Source organism: Lissotriton helveticus, chromosome 6 (assembly GCF_964261635.1).
Source record: "Lissotriton helveticus chromosome 6, aLisHel1.1, whole genome shotgun sequence".
NCBI lineage: Eukaryota > Metazoa > Chordata > Amphibia > Caudata > Salamandridae > Lissotriton > Lissotriton helveticus.
The window spans coordinates 337809556-337832865 of NC_136067.1; positions in this window are offsets into that span (position 1 = coordinate 337809556).

Below are 23310 nucleotides of genomic sequence, written 5' to 3' on the forward strand. Positions count from 1 at the left end.
CCAAATCCATCGTTTTTTTGCACTCCACACCACCCTGGGTTAGACAATGGCGATATGCAAATCAGCTCTGACCCTGTTGCCCCATGGGAACAGTCCAGTCCGAACTACAAAAGCCATGTCCTTCCCAGAACGGAATCAAGCATCCGAGGACCGGACCGGTTTCGAGGTAACACCTCTCTTCAGCCCGGCTAGCTTGATTCCAGTGGTGTGGAGTGCCTGGGACCCACGTCTGGGCATCCCCAGCGCACTTAGGGCGGCAATTGCAAAAACAACAAGTGATGGACTGAATGTGGATCAATGTCACACACTCCCCCAGTCAAAAGATCTGGGCCCAAATCCATCGTTTTTTTGCACTCCACACCACCCTGGGTTAGACAATGGCGATATGCAAATCAGCTCTGACCCTGTTGCCCCATGGGAACAGTCCAGTCCGAACTACAAAAGCCATGTCCTTCCCAGAACGGAATCAAGCATCCGAGGATGCTTGGAGTCAAGCTAGCCGGGCTGAAGAGAGGTGTTACCTCGAAACCGGTCCGGTCCTCGGATGCTTGATTCCGGTCTGGGAAAGATATGGCTGTTGTAGTTCGGACTGGACTGTTCCCATGGGGCAACAGGGTCAGAGCTGATTTGCATAAAGCCATTATCTGACCCAGGGTGGTGTGGAGTGCAAAAAAAACGATGGATTTGGGCCCAGATCTTTTGACTGGGGGAGTGTGTGACATTGATCCACATTCAGTCCATCACTTGTTGTTTTTTGCAATTGCCGCCCTAAGTGCGCTGGGGATGCCCAGACGTGGGTCCCAGGCACTCCACACCACTTGGAGTCAAGCTAGCCGGGCTGAAGAGAGGTGTTACCTCGAAACCGGTCCGGTCCTCGGATGCTTGATTCCGGTCTGGGAAAGATATGGCTGTTGTAGTTCGGACTGGACTGTTCCCATGGGGCAACAGGGTCAGAGCTGATTTGCATAAAGCCATTATCTGACCCAGGGTGGTGTGGAGTGCAAAAAAAACGATGGATTTGGGCCCAGATCTTTTGACTGGGGGAGTGTGTGACATTGATCCACATTCAGTCCATCACTTGTTGTTTTTTGCAATTGCCGCCCTAAGTGCGCTGGGGATGCCCAGACGTGGGTCCCAGGCACTCCACACCACTTGGAGTCAAGCTAGCCGGGCTGAAGAGAGGTGTTACCTCGAAACCGGTCCGGTCCTCGGATGCTTGATTCCGGTCTGGGAAAGATATGGCTGTTGTAGTTCGGACTGGACTGTTCCCATGGGGCAACAGGGTCAGAGCTGATTTGCATAAAGCCATTATCTGACCCAGGGTGGTGTGGAGTGCAAAAAAAACGATGGATTTGGGCCCAGATCTTTTGACTGGGGGAGTGTGTGACATTGATCCACATTCAGTCCATCACTTGTTGTTTTTTGCAATTGCCGCCCTAAGTGCGCTGGGGATGCCCAGACGTGGGTCCCAGGCACTCCACACCACTTGGAGTCAAGCTAGCCGGGCTGAAGAGAGGTGTTACCTCGAAACCGGTCCGGTCCTCGTATGCTTGATTCCGGTCTGGGAAAGATATGGCTGTTGTAGTTCGGACTGGACTGTTCCCATGGGGCAACAGGGTCAGAGCTGATTTGCATAAAGCCATTATCTGACCCAGGGTGGTGTGGAGTGCAAAAAAAACGATGGATTTGGGCCCAGATCTTTTGACTGGGGGAGTGTGTGACATTGATCCACATTCAGTCCATCACTTGTTGTTTTTTGCAATTGCCGCCCTAAGTGCGCTGGGGATGCCCAGACGTGGGTCCCAGGCACTCCACACCACTTGGAGTCAAGCTAGCCGGGCTGAAGAGAGGTGTTACCTCGAAACCGGTCCGGTCCTCGGATGCTTGATTCCGGTCTGGGAAAGATATGGCTGTTGTAGTTCGGACTGGACTGTTCCCATGGGGCAACAGGGTCAGAGCTGATTTGCATAAAGCCATTATCTGACCCAGGGTGGTGTGGAGTGCAAAAAAAAACGATGGATTTGGGCCCAGATCTTTTGACTGGGGGAGTGTGTGACATTGATCCACATTCAGTCCATCACTTGTTGTTTTTTGCAATTGCCGCCCTAAGTGCGCTGGGGATGCCCAGACGTGGGTCCCAGGCACTCCACACCACTTGGAGTCAAGCTAGCCGGGCTGAAGAGAGGTGTTACCTCGAAACCGGTCCGGTCCTCGGATGCTTGATTCCGGTCTGCGAAAGATATGGCTGTTGTAGTTCGGACTGGACTGTTCCCATGGGGCAACAGGGTCAGAGCTGATTTGCATAAAGCCATTATCTGACCCAGGGTGGTGTGGAGTGCAAAAAAAACGATGGATTTGGGCCCAGATCTTTTGACTGGGGGAGTGTGTGACATTGATCCACATTCAGTCCATCACTTGTTGTTTTTTGCAATTTCCTTGAGGGCCACATCAACAAAATTACCCTTAATCATGCAGATCATCGCAGGGTGACTGACAAGGTACATGACATTGAGCAAGAACTGGACAAAGTCCATCCTATTACCTGGAATGCAGCGGTGAAGGTACCATGGCTAATGGCACGTGTAAAGTCACTAGAAAGAAGAGTGGATGATGTGGAGGTCTGCACCTGGGAGAACAACATGTGGGTGGTGGTATGCCTGAGGGAGCAGAAGGAGCTGATGCAGTGGCACATACTGAAACATGGTTGCGTGACCTAATGTCAGCAGGTGCACTCTCCCCATTCTTTGTTGAGGAGCGGGGCCATCGAGTGCCAACAAGCTGTCTGCCACTGGGGACTGTTTGTATCTCCTTTTTTCCACCTCCTACAGGGATCGTGAGGCTATCCTGAGGGAGGTCTGCAAGCTGGGGAGGTGAAAGTAGTTAATGCCACAGTACTTTCCTTCCCTGACTATGCCACAGGGGTGCAGAGGCAGAGGGGGTAATTTCTAGTGGTTAAGCAATGCCTCCAAGAGTTGGCCTTCAAATACTCCCTCCTCTTCCCGTCAAGGCTGTGAGTCATCTCAGATGGTAACGCGCAATTCTGTAACGTTGCTGAACATGTCTAGACCAGGCTGGAATCTACTGGTCGCCAGGTGCTGTGGAAAGGGAGTGAAGGGTCTGTGCAACAAGCTGTAATTCGCAGAGCCAGTCATAGTGGGAGTCGTAGAAGGAGCAGGCACACTTCAACCACAACTACAAGACACCCCCAATCTGGAACAGGTTATACAAAAGAGACGGAAGGAATGCAGTAGCGATGATGCGCAATTGCACTCAGAGACAGGATACAACACTTCCCCTGAATGCTCCCCCAGTGACAATGGCTCCACTGTGACATGGCCATCCAGTGTGGAATCTGGGTGGCCCACAGATGTGGCTCCTCAGACAGCAGATTACCTAATTTAAGGTTAGCTGGTTGTGCGTCTTTTCTTCTTCCAAGGTTCCAGATGGCTCCGGAGAGTCTCTGGCTTTGTGCGGTTCCCTGTCTCCAGCTTCCAGTTGCTCACATTCCGGTCTACTGAGGTCAGCACCTAGAGGGGATCAGGTCCTGTCATTACCCAAAGGGAACGGAGCAGTTTGTCAGATGAGTAACGCATGACAGGGGTGGTGGTCTCCTTGGTGCTCCAAGCTGCAATGGCCGGAGGTCTATAGCGTTGTTGATCTTCCAAAGGATAAATTCTGGTAGTTATTCTATTATCCATGGGCCTCATTTATGCACTTTTGCAGCACTGAAATGTCACCTTTTTGACTTTCCAGTGGTGCAATGTGCCACAGCATGTTTACAAGGCCACATAAAGCTACTTTAAGTGGCTTTTCATCGCTTTATAAATATGTGCCCCTTTCATGCATGAAACAGATTACTGGGACATTCCATGGGTGTTGCTGTGGGTGTTCCCACACAAAACCCATGTAATCTGAAGCATTGTCATATTTACGAGAAACCAGAATCTTGGGAAAACATCAGAATCTAACACCACCCCAAAGGTGGAGTTTGGTAGGAGCTACGAGGAAGAATGTTTTCATTTCTCTCTTTTTTCCTTTTACTATGTGTGCAGCATTCTGTAGCACGCATAGAAAGAGAAAAATCACCTGCATTGGTTGATTTTGTGCCAGAAGGTGTCCCTTCCTGCAAAAAATCAATCAGCTCCCCAACTCAGACATCCTTGTACCATGGTGCAATGGTGCCTATATTGGCACATGGCAGCCATTGTGCACCAACATGGGGAAAAAGTCAGAAAATGCCCTATCTTATTGATAAGGTGCATTCCTGCCCTTTTGTTTGGTCGGAGGGCATCACATCAAGGTTCCTTGCAGCACTGTCCAGCACCAAAACCTATTAAATGAGATCCCAAGTGTGTTTGAACCGTTTTTAAGATCAGGTCTTTACTGACAATAAAAAACTGCCTCTAATTCAACTTAGCAGCAGTTTTTATTCTTTAGCCACGTACAGGGAAATCCTTGTAAATATTGCGTTGTGTGTTTTGCAGGAGTTTATACGCAGGAACGCCTACCTTGCATCTCATTTTCGGTAAATCACACTAATAGAAGTGCCACAAGGAAAATTTCATGTTAACGCTAGACAAATACTGCTGGCTGGAAATAGTGGCAAAATGTAAATACGGCGATAAACAAAAGCTGCCATAATCAACAAATTGATGCTATGGCAGCGTTAAATCCTTGGAAATATGCCCCTACATTTCTTGGCATATTTAAACAACCTGAAAGAACCACATACACTAGATGGTTGACAGTTTGGAAGCACTTAGGGTTGGGAGCAGAGTAACAAGTTACAGATGCCTGATGAAATATGATCAGGTACATTTAACATGCAGTCTAGCCTGTATATTGCCTGCTGAACTGTTTATAATGATTATGATCATTCTGATTCATATGATTTGTAGACAAATTTTCTAAATGAATAATAATAATTTTCTCCATGTTCATCCACAAATTTTCCACTTTTTCTTGAAACAGTAGTAAAGCATCCATTCTTCCCCTTTAAAACATGTGTTGTGCTTTTGACTGGGTGGCGGAGGGTATCACGTATCTTTGGCTGGTTCTTTACAAAAGCCTGGCTAAAACTACAGAGGTGAACTACACGATCCTCCTCCCGCGCATCCGCAAAGACTTGACCCACTGGCGGCGCTTACCTTTGACGTGGTTTGGGAGGCTGGCCACCGTTAAAATGAATGTACTACCTCAGGCCCTATATCTTTTTCAAACGCTTCCCTTGCAGCCCCCGAAACACACGCTCCAACACATACAAGCCGAGATCAAATGCTTCGTCCGGGGCAGATTTCTTCCCGCCTACAGAAGTCCCTGCTGCAGCGCCCTAAAAAGGAATGCGGCCTTGCACTGCCAAACATCGCCCACTATTTTCAAGGCTCATTGCTGCAATACCTCGTAGAGTGGAATCGTCCCATGACGGAGAAGTATTGGATCTTCATGGACCATTATTCTCACTGAGTAACCCCGAAGAATTTTTGCCCTAAAATTCTACTGCCTGAAAGACGGCCTCCAGACACGGCTCCACTGACACGTCACGGTTGCTATGGGATTCGGGGTTACTCAGTGAGAATCCCCCATCTACTCGAGAGCTTTGCTATTCTCCACTCAGAAATAACAGTTCTCGCTGCTTCATTGACTACACGTGAAGGATTATCTCATTGCCAAATATTTCTTTGCCCAGAAGAAGCCCATGTTTGGGTGAAACACGTTGGCTGATTTCGTCATTTACGCACTTTGCATAGCTGAAAATAAAAGATGAAAAACAGCATCTGAATATGTCATGTCATTGAATGCTTACACTTTGTTCTGTTCTTTTTATGTTGCCTCTCTTTCAAACTAGCTTGTGATATATTTTTTTGTGGTCTATTAGCAGCAGGCCACTTGAGGTGGGCAATATACTGCATTAAATTCTGTGACTAGCCCTGGTAGTGCAGTCGTCTAGGACCAAGCTGCTTGGTGCTACGTAAATTCACAACACATAAGGTATCTACTCCTTCCAATTAATCAAAACCTTTCATATGGAGATGAGTTCTGTCATGAGCTGGATCATGTACATTTTCATGATCTATTCAGTATATGTAAAGAAATCCTCATTGTATTATTGTGTGTGGGATTGCACTGTAGGCTTATTATTTGCACACATGAGTGTACAGTGCACATAATATCCTTAATCAGGATATAACAGATCTCATTGTCAATAAATAACCTGAATGGCCGTGCCAAGGTAAAGAATATTCAATAAGATATTGACAGGTTGCAATAGTCATAAATATCATTCAGTCCCAACTCAGTACTTCTCAGAGTATAAATCCGTCTGCATTCCTGTTGGTTCTAGCTTCATCACCAGGTCACCTACATGGTTGTCCTTGAGGAGAATTAGTTGGATAGTGATCTGGTGCCTAGAAGCATGCACTGAGGGGCTGGGGCTGCAATTATGACCAGAGGGAACTTTCCCAGAACTTGAGAAAAATATGGACTTAGTAATTTTTCCATCCTCTGGTGGCCTGGGACACAGTGCTAAATTATGACCATGAGATTGCACTGAAGCCGGGCAAGAAAATCAGGTGGTTTGTTCAGTTTCTAGCATTTTACAATGGTGAAAACTGGTTCAATGGGACCTTACTTTTACGGTATCTAGCGTCATTGAACCCTGCTAGACGAAAGTTTCTAATCTTGCCCCACTGAGGGACTAATACTTCCCAAAAAAGTGACAAGGTCTGAAGATACCATTTTGAAACCTGGCAAGGTAGCAAATTTCTACTGCATGTGACGCAATCTTACAGGCTAAGAAATCCAGGTTTATTCCACTCTGAGATTTTGACACCATAACCCATTGGTTCAGTGGGAACTCACAACGAAGTGTCCATACTTGAGGGACCTTGCTATCCATACAAAGGACATAGGACCTCATTTATGTTCTTGGCTGTATGGATACTCCATTGCAATCGTGATATAGTATACTTACCACCAAACATGCGGTCCACCGATCAAATTTAGATGTAGTTGGACCTTTGGTTTAATCACAGCAGAAACTACTCCATCCCTGTATAGTAAGGGCCATTAGAGGCAGACTTATAATTCTGCCCACCTGATTCGAATGGGTGGAATTAAAGGTCAGTTTTCAGTGCTGTCACGGCCAGGAAAATCCTGGCAGTAAGGGGCAGCTAAAACCTTTAAATGCTCCCCTTACCATAGGAGAGGACTCCCAGGGTGAGGGGGAAAATTTTCTTTTGCATTTTGAAAAAGAAAATCCAGATTCAGGATTTTTTTTTAAAATACAAAAGATTCTCTCAAAACTGTGGACTGACCTAACCAGAGTGATCTATTATGTGGGCCTCATTTATGAGGCCCGACCAGCACTATTACGCCGCCAGAACGTCATTTTTTGACATATTTAAAAGGCCACGTAAAGCCATGTTACGTGGCCTTTCATGGCCTTATAAATATGTCCCCTTTTCAAGCCGAAAACAATGTGAAAGGGGCGTTCCATGGGTGTCGCTGGGGGTGTTCCCAGCAACATCCATGGCTTTTTGACACTTCCCCCAGATTTACGAGAAATCGTAAGTTTGTGGCAGCGCCAAAAACTGTATACCTCCCCAGGGGAGGCGTAAGGGAGGCACAACAAGGAGAAATATCTTTATTTCTCCTTTTTTTCCCTCTTTCTATGTGTGCTGCATTACTTAGAAAGAGGAAAATAACCCTTGTAATTATTTTTTGTGAAGGAAGGTTTCCCTTCCTGCACAAAAATATTCATCCTCGAAACGCAGGTACCCTTGCACCATGGTGCAAAGGTTCCTGCATTGGCGCACGGCAGCACATTGAGCGCCGGCGCTGGGAAAAACAACAGAAATGCATTTTGTCTAATAGATACGGCACATTCCTTCCCTTATTCTTTTGCCATAGACAGTACGTCCTGCTGCGCTGGTCTACTGCCAAAAAAAACCCCATAAATGAGGCCCTTAGATTATAGGGACACCCCCCTAAATGACCCTATTTCTGAGAGTGTGTATTCACTTTTGAGGTTAAAGAGATCTCCATTGTGTGACCTCAATAATATTCGAGTGAATGCAACAGAAGCATAAATCAAAGGAAATGTAAACCATGGACAATTAAGTTCAATGCGCCGCATTCAACATGAATTTAGTCTTGATTGACAACATGAATTCAGTATTTAATGATACCAGGTCAGATGTAGCTATGGACGAGAGAAAATATACATAGAAGTGCTCTCAAGAGGTCGCATAACGGGAACACTCTGATCTTGTCATGCATACATACGTACTGTATATGGACAAAAGCCTCAAACACTTACTGAAAGGAACATCGTTATGAATATGCAAGCTTTTCCATTACGTCTAACATGGTGGGTGTACAATGCACAAAAGCAACTTGGGAATGGTTTTTAAAAGACAAAATCATGCTGATATGTTCTCGGCTTCTTTGTGCGCTGTATATTTAGGATATTTTTCTCTGTTTATTCGCTCACTGGTTGAAGCCTTTCAAATAATAACTGCAATTGTAACTAAGGCCTCTATGCATTAGAGCACTTTAGCAACTCACCTTTTATAGAATTCTTTTCAAACAGCTTTCATTTTAAATGACTCCATGTATGGAGCTATTCAAGAGCACATTTTTCTGCAGGGGTGCCTAATTTGTCTGTGAGGAAATTACAATTTACAGTTTATTAAACTGATATACTTTCAAATTCATTGTTTCAGCTAATAATGCTAAATTGGACCCAGAGACCCATTGAAAAGTTTCCTGAAGAACAATATGTTGCCCATGAAATGCTGATCTATCATTTAGTGCTACATTTTGGCTTGAAATGCCTCCTCATGTAATTTTTTGACGCAAGAACAAAACCAACCACTCACATCCTGCTGTTCCTGTGCGTTGGTGACAACATTTTATTGCTAGTGGCGCTTTTGATGTACATTTATACCACGAATGGCACATTATTACAGGAGGTGGGGTAATGGCGCAATTTCGGGAATTTGGTGTAAAAAGAGTAAAGTTGTTTGTCACTACATGAAATATGGTTAAACTGTGCTACATAGTTTAATCAAACAGGAGTATAGAGGCTCTAATGTGCCATATTAAATCAGGTTTATCCTCTTGTTTTTACATTTCATTTTTCTCTATTATTATATGTATGTTCTTTTTATGCTGATTTTAATAAGGTAAAACGTGGTGAATCTAGCCCAGAGTGTGTTTGCCACTTTCAGACTGAGTTTTGCAAGCAGAAAGAAAATGATGCAATAACCTCCTCCAGATTAACAAAATTGACAATCTTTAACACACTACCATGCGCAAATACAATGCTCTCTCCTTTCCTTTACAGACACCGTGGAGATCAGTTTGCACAATCCACAGGTCAGTGTCAGAAAATAGCGCTTATTGATACACACTGCTAATTCCATGCTATACATTTTGCCTTCATCGAAACCAACTAAAACTAAATAAAAAATGGTTCCAAGAACCCTATTTCCCCCTTATTTTAGCTCCAACACATTCTCAGAGGCTGACTCCATAAATACAGACCTACTGGGTTTGATATCAAAGGTAAAGCCTCTGTGTAGTGGGAAAAATATGTGTGGCTTCTTTGAGACACTTAAAATGTGGAGGCATATTACGAGGCTAACATTGTGTAGTGAAGTAAGAAGTTTCCTCAGTAGATTGGAAGAGCTGATCTTTATTAAGCATGGTTCCCTCTTGCCAGCCAAAGTCCAACTGTCAACAGTGTAACTCATGGTCAGGGAAGCTCTACAGAACATGGACCGACAACATCAACAACACGATGCCTTAAATGCATAACACATCTCCCTCCCTCATAAATACAAAAGTAACATTAAAGAAATTATACAAAAATAAAAAGATGAAATAATGCGCCACCATTGTGCTTTGCATGCATGGGTTCATATCCCATCCTTGTCGCCAAATTGTAGTGAAGTAATACGACTCCTCAGTAGACAGGAAAAACTGAGCTTTAGTACAGGCAGCCTAGCCAAGCGTGTCTCTCTCTTACCAGCCAAAGATTAACTGACAACAGCAGAACACACGATCAGGTAAGCTCTATAGATCATCAACAACATGATGCCTAAAAGGCATAACACATTGCATGTCTTCAATACATCTGCAAACATCTGAATTTGCCTCAATTGAGGACTACAGAATCAATTGTGATTTAATGATTACCCAGAAAACCTTCTACATGACCTGGGATCTTTGAAGGCTCATTAGAGTTAGTCCATACAGCATTTCGTAAAAGGAGACTTACTGTACCCTCTCCTCTGAAGCTCTCAATCCAATTTAATCCAATTTAACCCCTGCATAATTTTGAAAAAATAATATTATGAAACATATAAATAATAAACTGCCAAGGATCCTTTACTAGCTAAGGCCCAATGATACCACAGGCGGTGTATGTTAGTCTTCCTGACATTGCTCTTTAGTTCTTCTATACCAGCCGAGCGTTCTAGGCTGTGTTATGTTATGTGTATTTGTAAAGAGAACTATTACCCTCAAGGGTATGGTGCTGAGCAGGTGTGTGACCCAAGCCCTGCCTATGGTAGGGTGGTTAAATGAAAAACTAGTTCTTCAGGTTCTTGTGGAATTTAAGGAGAAAGGAGGAAGATCTGACGGCGAGTGGGAGGCTGCTCTAAACTTTAGGAGCCATGTAAGAGAATGCCCACCATCCTGATCTGAATCTGTGTATTCATGGGATGTGTGTGAGTAGGAGTACTGCAGAGTGGAGGTGTCTAGGAAGTTGGTGGAAGGAAATACAACTATTCAGGCAACAGGGACCTTAGTTGTGTAGTGCACTGAATGTGTGTGTGAGGAGTGTGTTTGTGTATAGGAAGCCAGTGGAGTTTCCTGAGGTGTGGTGTGATGTGACGTCTGTGTAAGAGGTGTCTTTATTTATAAAGTATTTTTCCATAAACTGTGTCACTGCTGCCTTCAATTTACTGCAATTACAACATTTAGAAAAAACTATTTGAACCACATAGTCTTCAATATAGAGAAAATAGACAGAGGATGACTGTCAAGTAATTTAGTATTACTGTTTGCATTTTTTACCCTCCAGGTGCACCTTTGTACCGGTCATTTAATCAGTGATGCTAAATACTGCACTTTGTGGCTGGCCTGGTTTATACTTTATTGTCACAATCTCTTGAGATGTAGTATTTACTAGGACAAATGGTGTCACATATTTTAATGCATGGCTGGGGCTTCTACCAAATTCATGGGTGCCATTCAGGTTAGTGAGTGGACCACAGAATAAACAGAACTCAGCAATATAGCCCTGCAGTACTTATATGTAGGCTCGTACTGACCGATGTCATATCAGGAGAGTAAGCAACACAAAAAGATGATGGACGGAATGGTGTACATTGTCAAACATTCACCCCCAGTCATAGATCTGAGTAAAATCCATCAATCTTTTGCTCACAATGCACCCCAGTTTCAGCCCAGTCATATGCAAATCAGTCTTGACCCTGCCCCTCATTGGGAACAGTCCAACCCGAACTGCAAGGCCTGGTCTTCCTTGGACCAGAAAACAAGCATCCTGTGACTGGTTTCGGGCTACCACCCCTCATCAGTCAAGTTAGCTTGAATCCGGTGGCTTTTGGACATGCTCTGCACCCTGAGCGTGTGCCGCAGGTGTGGAGTACAACCAGAATACATCTGGCTACCTTTTAATGCTAAGGGACTGCTGGTTCAAGCGCTGAGTCTCTCTCAACTTGATTAACACAATGTTCTTTATTTAGGATTTCCTTGTTTAACTATTAAAAAATTGCAGACGGTAATGAATTGTGCTGCACTCCTCCTTATGCAGTTCTCCAATCGGAAATCTGCAAGACCTTCTATTGCCACCCTCCACTGGCTCCCTGTCGCAGAAGGATTCCAGATTAAAGCATTGTGCATCACTCAAAAGACAATGCCATCTGAGGGCCCACCTATTCTCTGGTCTATCATCTCCCCTTACTGCCCCAATAGGCCCCTGCATTCAGGGAATACCTGTCTTGCAGCTGTTCTCAGTATAAAAAGATCCCGTAGTGGTGGATGCATGTTTGCCTATAATGCTGCGAAACCAGCTGCCTGGTCATATTCGTCTTGAGGATAACTATTTGACCTTCTTCATTTCTATGATGACTCCGCTTCTAGCGCCTGGAGGACTTCTGGTAGCCAATGCACTTTAGAAATGCAGATTCATTCATGCATTCAAAGCTCTTCGCGTTCTTGTTGCCTCCTGAGTTTCTTCTTCCCTTTTACATTACCTTTTCTTCCGGGTCACAGTGCTCAGTGTTCGTCGTCAGGGCCGGACTGGCCATAGCGGGCACCGGGCAATCCCCCGGTGCGCCGCAGGGGTGAGGGCTGGTTTTGGGCCCCTGGGGGCCATTTTCGCTACAGGGCCGTTTTTGCAGCATAGCTGAAAAATCGGCTGTGTGCCAAAATCGGCCGAAAACCGGCCCTGGCAAAGTGCTTGGCAGACCCCCTGCCCCCCCCCTGAAGTACCGAAAAATAATTACAACCCAATAGAGCTATACTTACAAATAGCCCTAATACCAATTACCAATAATCAGTCAGTTGGCAGTGTAGAAGGTTCAATCATTTATTAAACCAACAAACTCTGCCAGAGGAGCCTCTCGCGACCTAACCCCTCGAGGTCCGCCGAGAAGACTGCTGGCACATTATCAACAGATCACATATATACTGTTACATTTTGAAACTGTTACCTAAGAAGGAAAAATACCAGTTGGTACAGGTTGGTGCAAAGGAAAGACCATATATGGAACACAAAGCATCCTTAGTTTAGCTCAGCTCATTATAGCAAGGTCGAGGAGGGTGACTCCTTCCTGCCAGCGCTAGGAGAGTCCGCACAGCACCTCATGGGATGTGCTTATCCATTCTACCCCCACCTACAACCTTGACAGGCCTAACGGGCAGAAGCAGCAGTTGGCTACATTTGTCAGCCTATTTCTCGAGAGAACGACTCTTACTAAATGCAATGGTAGGTTTCCACTAGTGACGCAAGCAGACTAGACCACAAAATGGCGCTGGTCGAGTTAATCTATATTGCTCACAATAAGGCGAATAACTAAAATAAGGCATACATTGATCCCTCAACTATTACATGTGTGAGGTTACTAACACTCGAACACCTTCACTAGACTAATAGATGCATCACGCTAATTTCTAACTGTTATAATACATTTTACTAGGCCTAATTCAGATTTCAGTTCCTTAAACCCTCCTTTTAGCGTGATGTAGCTAACTAAGAAAAGTACTAATCCTGGAAAACGTCCTCATCGATGGCCATCAACTCACAAATCTCCTGCTGGAGCATCTGAGATTTAGAAGGGCTGGGAAAAGGGACGATCATGGCTGTCAATTTGGTAGCACAATAAGAGCAACAGGCCGGACCACATTGCATGCAAAGGCAGCAAGTAAAGAGGATACCGGCAGCTCCAGCAACTATCATCAATAACTCCCCAGGTAGACAGAAGCCCCCAAAACAAGCTAGACAGCGACCAGGACCCATTTTCAATGTGCATTTCGGCAGCAATGCGGTGCAACTTCTGGATAGCTAAATGGACCGTGGGGGCGGAGTCTGGAATGTAAACACAACAGGAGCTGCCGATCACCCTGCATGCTCCTCCTCAATCGGCCAAGATGACGTCAAGAACCATCCGGTTCTAAAGAGAAACAAGTCTCGTAGCCTGAAGCTCTTCGTAATATTTGTCATAATCTCAGTAGTGATATTTATGACATTCTCCACTATTCTGGACAATCGCCTTATCTCCCTACTATTGAATATCGGTCCCCAGAATGGGACCAAACCCGTAGTAAAATCCGTAAATTGTTGCAAGGAAGTGTCAGTGTGGTCAACTTCAGTCATTCCGAGCTGTCTTCGCTGCTATTGGAAATCACCTTTGTGTTATGCAGTTGATGTGTTTTGTGATAGTCTGACGGTGCTATATATACAGGAGGGTATAGAAAGGACAGATAACATTGGCCTGCCCACCGTCGCGGCAACCAGGTATAGGCATTTTCCCCACATACAAAATACACATTCGGAGGCGTTAACAATGGAGGGCTACTAAAAATCTTCATTCTATAGGTATAATTGCAGATGCTATTTCCAACCTGTACATGCCCAATCCCCTGCACACAAAAGAGTGAGTAAGTATTCAAAATAGGGATGGGCAAGACACATTCACTAGTGACATTTCTGGTAATAAACTGCTGGAAATACTGAGAACGGTTAAAATTAGAAAAATCATGAAGTTCATCTTTCAACCAAGTACTGTTTTCACTCGCCGTATATAAGTTCATACAGGCCTCTGGATCCAATGATCCCTCCCCCCCATTTCCTGCTGGATCAAACCCCTGGTGCGTTTCAATATAAGCTAAGATCATGTTATAATCTTTTTCTGAATATTGTTTGGGGTTTTCCACATAATTTTTATACATGACTGAGAACAGTTGGAACCATGCCTCACAACTACCTAAATATGATAATGGCAGAGAGAGAAAAAAATCATATTTATGCATAACCGATGGCAGAAGTCCACAAACCCAACAATCTGTCATATTGGTGGTGCTATGGGTTTGATGGAGCTTTTCTACAAATACATTCTTAGCGTTAGTCTGACGATGTCTTTCCTTATGTGGGGCTAAGGTGAACATCAGATGCTCAGGTGAAGCAACGGTAGTGGGCATCATCGCCTGCATCGAATGCTCATACTCTAAATATACGAATATACTCATAAAAATGGCTAATATAATGGCTATTACTATCACAAATGCTATTTTCACACGCATGGTCCAAGTAGAAAACATTGGCTCATAAAATGGCAAGTATCGTGGTGCTAAAGGGCCTTCTTCTTCAGGTACAATAAGACTAAAAGGGTACATTCCTAACTAAAAGTCCAAAGCTAAACTCGGGCAGAGCAGTCCGTCCTGCCAGAGGGTTCTTCTCCCTGTGTCCGTCTAGAGTCTCACAGGCAGACTCCTATCATTCATCTCAAGAAAACAAAACGCCGTCGTCGTGGAAATCCGATGTACAACCTGGCCTTTTACACGTGACAGTCTTACTTTCTGAACAGAGCGCAATACCAAAGTTCCAGCTCTCAACCACTTCAGTCCAGTGTCTTGCTCAGTGCCTCAGACACAAATCTAACAAACCCTATTTATTCAAGTCTTTCCTTATCTCCTAGCCGTGGTGTCTGAGGTACCGTGATGCTTTCTTGGCCGCAATCAATCAATCAATCATAGCATTTGTATAGCGCGCTACTCACCCAGAGGGGTCTCAAGGCGCTGGGGGGGGAGGGGGTTGTCCGCTACTGCTCGAAGAGCCAGGTCTTGAGTTGCTTCCTGAAGGAAAGGTGGTCCTGGGTCAGTCGGAGGTGGGTGGGGAGGGAGTTCCAAGTCTTGGCTGCCAGGTAGGAGAAGGATCTTCCTCCGGTGGTGGCTCTGCGGATGTGTGGGACGGCAGCAAGGGCGAGGCTGGTGGAGCGTAGCTGACGGGTGGGAGTGTAGAAGGTCAGGCGGTTGTTGGGGTACCTGGGGCCCAGGTCGTGGAGGGCCTTGTGCGCGTGGGTGAGGAGTCTGAACATGATCCTCTTACTGACGGGAAGCCAGTGCAGGTCTCTCAGGTGTCCGGAGATGTGGCTGTGTCGGGGGACGCCCAGGATGAGTCGTGCGGAGGCATTCTGGATTCGTTGGAGCCTTTTCTGAAGTTTGGCTGTGGTTCCGGCGTAGAGGGTGTTCCCTTAGTCCAGACGGCTGGTGATGAGTGCCTGGGTGACCGTCTTCCTGGTATCGGTGGGGATCCACCGGAAGATCTTTCGAAGCATACGCAGGGTGTTGAAACATGACGACGAGACGGCGTTGACTTGTCTGGTCATCGAGAGGGAGGAGACCAAGATGAAGCCCAGTTTGCGTGCGTGGTCCGTTGGCTTGGGAGCGGTGCCCAGGGCAGGGGGCCACCAGGAGTCGTCCCAGGTGGAGGGTGATGATCCCAGGATGAGGACTTCCGTCTTGTCTGAGTTCAGTTTCAGGTGGCTGTTCTTCATCCATTCGGCGACATCTTTCATCCCTTTGTGTAGGTTGGTTCTAGCGGTGGCCTGGTCGTTTGTGAGGGAGAGGATCAGCTGGGTGTCGTCGGTGTAGGAGATGATGTTGAGGTTGTGTTGGCGTGCGATGGCTGCGAGGGGGCTCATGTAGACATTGAAGAGGGTGGGGCTGAGTGATGATCCTTGTGGTACGCCGCAGATGACGTCGGTGGCCTCGGATCTGAACGGGGGCAGGCGGACCCTCTGGGTTCTTCCGGTGAGGAACGAGATGATCCATTCCAGTGCCTTCTCTTGGATTCCGATGTTGTTGAGACGCTGCACCAGGGTGTGGTGGCAGACCGTGTCGAAGGCTGCGGAGAGGTTCAGGAGGATGAGGGCCACTGTTTCCCCGTTGTCGAGCAGGGATCTGATGTCATCTGTGGCTGCGATGAGGGCGGGCTCGGTGCTCTGGTTGGCACGGAAGCCGGACTGCTAGTGGTCGAGGAATCCGTTTGTCTCGAGGAAGGAGGCCAGTTGACTGTTGACGGTCTTCTCGATGACCTTGGCCGGGAAAGTGAGGAGCGAGATGGGACGGTAGTTCTTCAGGTCGGTGGGGTCCGCCGTTGGTTTCTTCAGGAGGGCGCTGAGTTCTGCGCGTTTCCAGCTCTCTGTGAAGGTGGCGGTGTTGAAGGAGGTGTTGATGATGTCCCAGAGTTGGGGTGCGATGATGGAGTCAGCTTTGTTGAAGACGTGGTGTGGGCAGGGGTCGGTTGGCGATCCGGAGTGGATGGTGTTCATCACGCGGATGTGTCCTCGGTGCTGACCGGAGTCCAGGCGCGGAGGGTGGTGGTTGGGGCGTTGGCTCAGTGGTAGGGAGCGTGGTCTGTGCATCGAAGCTGTTGTGTATGTCGGTGATCTTGCTGTGGAAGAACGAGGCGAGGGAGTCGCAGAGGTCTTGCGAGGGAGTGATGTCGTTGTTTCCGGCGCTGGGGTTGGAGAGCTCTTTGACAATGTTGAAGAGTTCCTCTCTGTTGTGGGCGTTGATGTCCAGTCGGTCCTTGAATGCTGTCTTCTTGGTGGTGCGGATTAGGTGGTGGTGTTTGCGGGTGGCGTGCTTGAGGGCAGTCATGTTGTCTGTGGTCTGGTTGTTGCTCCAGGCTTTCTCGAGGGTGCGGCAGTTCTTCTTGGAGTTCTTGAGTTCCTCGGTGAACCAGAAGGCTTTCTTGCTGCCGGGTCTGCTGGGAGGGGTCTTCAGTGGTGCGAGGTAGTCTGTGCAGATGGTGATCCACTGTGTGAGGTTGCGGGCTGCTTCGTTGGGGTCTGTTGTGCTGGCGGGAGGGTTCTGGCAGAGGCAGGTGGTGAGCTGGTCGTCGGTGATCTTGTTCCAGCTCCTGCGAGGAACCTGTTGCGGGTGGTGGTGGGTCGTGGTTCTTCTGAAGCTGAAGTGGATGCAGCTGTGGTCAGTCCAGTGGAGTCCGGTGGAGTGGCTGAAGGAGATGTGCTTGCTGGAGGAGAAGACAGGATCAAGCGTGTGGCCGGCGTAGTGGGTGGGGGTGTTCACCAGTTGCTTGAGTCCGAGGTTGTTGAGGTTGTCCAGCAGGGTGGTGGTGTTGGTGTCGTTGTTGTTCTCCAAGTGGAAGTTGAAGTCCCCTAGGAGGATGTAGTCAGCGGAGGGGAGGGCGTGCGGGCTGATGAAGTCTGCGATGTCTTCGCTGAATCGTGTGCGTGGTCCCGGGGGTCTGTAGATGAGGGTTCCTCTGAGGGTCGTCATGGGGTCGGTGTGTATCGGGAAGTGGAGGTGTTCAGCGGCGGTGAGGGTGTCGTCGGAGTTGGTTGTGATGCGGATGGTGTTCTTGTGTATGATGGCGATGCCTCCTCCGATCTGGTTGACACGGTCCCTCCTGATGATCTTGTACCCGTCCGGGATGGCGATGGTGATGTCGGGGGCTGAGGAGGCGTTCATCTAGGTTTTCGTGAGGAAGGCGACGTCTGGTGATGTTGTGTCGAGGAGGTTCCAGAGTTCCACGGCGTGCCAGTGGACGGAGCGGGTGTTGAGCAGGATGCACTTGAGGTGGTTCTTGTTGGTGCTGGGCTTGGCGGGTGCTGTTCAGGTTCGGAGGCAGGTGAAGCGGCAGGCTTTGCAGGTGAAGGGTCCGTGGGTGCATTTCGGGGTGGCTCGGTAGCAGGCGGGGTTCCGGCCGGCATTGAGTGCGTTGAGGCTGGCGTCGTCGTAGGTCCGTCAGATGGTCTTGCTTCGGCGGGGGCCAGGGGACCTGGCGCTGGGCACGGGCCAGGCGCGGACGGGCGCAGACGGGCTTACCTTTGGTGTGCCTTCGGCGCACCCGATGCGCATACGCGTGGGTGTCATAAGTAAGGAGCCGGGAGGGAGGAGCAGCTGGGTGGTGGGAGTGGGGCAGCAAATGGGCAGGAGGTGGGCGGGGCCGCAGGGAGGCAGCGGCGGGAAAGAGGTCAGAGGGAGGCTCAGCGGCAGATGGGTCATCCGGTGAAAAAAACGAAGGCAAAACGTGGCAGAAGCAGCAGCAAAAGGAGGCAGGAGCAGCTGTGAGTGGGGGCGACCTCGCCTGGTTACAGGCTCAGCGGTCGCTCCCTGTACCTCTGCGCGGTCCCCTTAAGTAAGGAGCCGGGAGGGAGGAGCAGCTGGGTGGCGCGGGGCGGCGAATGGGCAGAAGGGGTGCGGGCCGCAGGGAGGCAGCGGCGGGAAAAAGGTAAGAGGGTGCTCAGCAGCGGCTGGGTCGTCCTGTGAAAAAAACGAAGGCAAAACGTGGCAGAAGCAGTGCAAAACGAGGCAGGAGCAGCGGTGAGTGGGGGCAACCTCGCCTGGTTACAGGCCACAGGTTGTAACGCACATGACCCGGAGTTTCCTGATCACAAAACAGCACAGGGGAAAGCACGTTTCCTTCATCAGAGCCCCCGCTTACTGGAGTACTGGTAACAGGGTTAAGGGCAATTACGGGTTCAACTGAGGCCGTTTCGCCCGATCCAGTTACTCCTTCTTCTTGCCTTGGCTCTGTTTCGCAGGCATCAGAAAAAGGAACAAAGGCAGTGGCTCTCTCACTTTCCTGGGTCAAAATTCCATAACGGTGCTTCTGATCATAAGGAAGCGGGAGTGGTAGCCGTTTGAGGTGGGAAACATGGATCCAATGCTTCTTCCCATCCACCTTTACAGCCGTCCATGTGGCGAGAAGGATTTGATATGGCTTAGACCATCTCGGAGCCAGGCTGGTGTCTCGTTCGTATTTCTTGACTAGCACCCACTGGCCGGGTTCCAATCGATGTCCGGGGCCCTCTGGCAGGGGCTGCAGTACAGATGCTACCAGCTGATGAATAGAACGGAGGTCTTTAGTCAAGGTATACAAGTAATCAATCAACATAGGATATTCAACATCAGTAAATTACCGTGGTCTGGCTACTCCCCATACATTAGCAGGCCGCCCAAAGATCACTTCATAAGGAGAGAGACCAGAACGTGAGTGAGGGGTAACTCGTAATGACATGAGGGCCAGGGGTAAGGTGTCAGGCCATTTTAAACCAGTACTCTCTTGAATCTTAGCCATTTTTAGCTTCAGTATCCCATTATACTTCTCCACTAATCCTGCTGACTGAGGGTGTCGAGCTGTGTGGAATTTCTGTCGTATCTGCAGCCCGTCACAAATATGTTTGACAAGAGCCCCATGGAAGTGCCCCCCGTTGTCAGACCAAACTCCTTGATAAGAGCTTTTGCTGTAGCCAAACCGGTGTTATCTTTAGTTGGGTAAGCCTCTACCCATTTGCTAAAGGCACAAACCAACACCAAAACATACTTTAAGTTGTTGACGCGCTCCATATGTATATAATCCATCTGAAGCACTTCAAATGGTAAAGTCGGAGGTGCAAAGTTCCCACTCAACACACTTTCCCCTTTTCCTGGATTGTGTTGTAAACAGACCATGCAATATTGGACCAAATGGACAGCCATCCTTTGAATATTGGGGTTATTCCATGCTGGATCCAACAAAGCGCAGATACCTTTAGCTCCAATATGAACGGGACCGTGGGCCATAGTTACAATGGCCTGTACCAAAGCATTGGGCAACAACCATCTTTGTTTTTCTGTTAAATCAACCCAACAGTTATTTTCATCCAACCTTCCCACTTCCTGCTCCCACCGTGTCAATTCAGCTGGAGTGGCTTCCTTCTGTATTTCTGTCACACTCTCTATAGTATTATTGAACAAATCAGATTCTTCCACCCATCTTGCTGAGGTTGTTACATACATAGTTGATAACATGGACTGAGCCGTCTGTTTAGCAATCTGGTCAGCCAAGGCATTCCCCTCGCCCACTTCATCCACCACCGCCTTATGGGCGTTGCATTTTATTATGGCTAGTTTCTTGGGCAAGGTGAGGGCAGCAATTAATTGCAACACCAAAGGGCCATTCTGTATTTTCTGACCATGGGAGATGAGGAAACCCCGTTCCTTCCACAGCCGCCCAAAGCTATGGGCCACGCAAAGGCGTATTGGCTGTCTGTATATATGTTAACCTCGAGTCCCTCACTTAATTCACAGGCTCGTAACAATGCCACTAATTCCGCAGCCTTAGCTGATCGATAGGGAACTCGAGAGGTCTCAACTATCGTTTTCAGCGTAGATATTGCATATGCAGCTTTTGTTGTGCCATCTGCTAACTTGAAACAAGACTCGTCCACATATAATTCCCCTTGGGCGTCAGATAGAGGAATGTTAGTGAGTTCAATCCTCCCCTTTGTTTCTTCTTCAGTCCGAAATATGCAATCGTGTATATCATTTGTAATTTCATTCGAAGGGAGAGGTAACAATGTGGCAGGATTTAACATGGCACATCGCATGATCGTAATATGCGGAGCAAACAATGCCAATTCATAGCCGGTGAGGCGTGCACTTGTAAGATGCTGCGTTTTTGTTTTATTTAGCAATGCATCCACTGCGTGCGGCACCATCACTGTTAGATTCGAATTTAGAACCAGCCCCTCCGACTGCTGGATGGCCACGCAACAGCTTCAGTGGCCCTCAGACAGCTGGGAAGCGCTCTGGCAACATTATCCAATGTGGCCGAGAAATAAGCGCAAGGTCTTTGCTTACCACCAAAGCCCTGCGTTAACACTGAAAACGAACTACCGTCGACCTCATGCACATAGAGTACAAAAGGTTTACGGTAGTCAGGAGTACCCGAGACGGTTGCAGAACAAAGAGCAGATTTCAAAGAGTCAAAAGAATGCTGACATTCGTCAGTCCAGGGAAGAGGTTCATGCACATCTTTAGTGGTTAAATGTAACAAAGGTTTAGCAAGAAGAGAAAAATTAGGTATCCATTGGCGACAGTAGGAAGTGATGCCATGAAAAGCACAAACTTCACGCTGGGTGCAAGGGACAGACATGTTAGAGATAGTAGTAATTCGCTCAGGAGTCAAACGCCTACCCTCCTTCGACAGGTACATATAGAAGTGGTCGGAGTCTGATATGAACAGTAGCAAATATCTCAAAGCATCACAAATTTTTCAGTGAATCACTTTCATTATATCTAAGCCACAAATGTCACTCGAAATAGAACAGGTTCATACATTCGGTGCATATTTATTTTGCACATCTTAATTTATAAAATGCGTAAATTCCAAACATTAAAGTAGAAGATATTGCAATTGATGCATTGACAATATAAATCAACTTAGAAAAAACACATTTCTATACAATAAATACATTCAGGTATGTCGACGCGCTCACGGTGCATAGAGAAGAAGGTATTTAGAAGGGATGGGTGTGTGGGGGTAGACGTGGGGACCGGGTAAAGGTGGTGTGACTAGGTTATAATCACAGTGAAAAGTGAAAGCCTTTACAGTTTATATACAGATCAATGGGTTCCAAAATAATCTCAAGCATAGGTTCCGTGATCATCCATTATTGAGTCCTATGCTTGGAGCGATAAACAGTATCGGTTGTCGACGTTTCGACCCCTGAAGGTAAGGGTGATTCAGAACCTCAGGCTGGGGTCTTCATCAGGATGTGTGGTGTGGCAGGAGCGCCTGCCTCACCACACGACAACCGATACGTCCAGTATCGGTTGTCGAAACGTCGACAACCGATACTGTTTATCGCTCCAAGCATAGGACTCAATAATGGATGATCACGGAACCTATGCTTGAGATTATTTTGGAACCCATTGATCTGTATATAGACTGTAAAGGCTTTCACTTTTCACTGTGATTATAACCTAGTCACACCACCTTTACCCGGTCCCCACGTCTACCCCCACACACCCATCCCTTCTAAATACCTTCTTCTCTATGCACCGTGAGCGCGTCGACATACCTGAATGTATTTATTGTATAGAAATGTGTTTTTTCTAAGTTGATTTATATTGTCAATGCATCAATTGCAATATCTTCTACTTTAATGTTTGGAATTTACGCATTTTATAAATTAATATGTGCAAAATAAATATGCACCGAATGTATGAACCTGTTCTATTTCGAGTGACATTTGTGGCTTAGATATAATGAAAGTGATTCACTGAAAAATTTGTGATGCTTTGAGATATTTGCTACTGTTCATATCAGACTCCGACCACTTCTATATGTACCTGATTAACTGACCCAGGTCAGAGAGTTCTTAGGGTCTACCCCGTTGTAACTCACTACCCTCCTTCGACAGTAGATGACCTAGGTAGGTCACCTCCTGTCGACAATATTGGAATTTGGACAGGGATACCTTATTACCTTTCGCCGCCAGATGGTGCAGTAACTTAACAGTGGCATCCTTACAATCTTGCTCGCTGTCGGACGCTATTAACAATTCATCCACATATTGCAATAGTACATTACCCACGGGCAGAACTAAATCATCCAATAGGGCCTTAAGGGCCTGACTATAGATGCTCGGACTTTCAGTATAGCCTTGAGGTGCACGACAAAATCTAAAGCTTCGGCCAGATAATGAGAAGTCGAAGATCTGCCGGCTATCTGGATGAATCAGGATACTGAAGAAGACATTCTTCAGATCAATGACCGAAAAATATTTGGCAGTTGGTGGGATCATGGTGAGGATAGTAGTTATTTCAGTCACCACAGGGTACTGAGGTACTACAATCTTATTAACCTCCCGCAGGTCTATTACAAAACGATATGCATCAATATTCCCGGGAGATCCAGAATCAGAGGATTTCTTCAAAATCGGGAGAATAGGTCTGTTAAAATATTGGCAGCGGTTTCCTCCA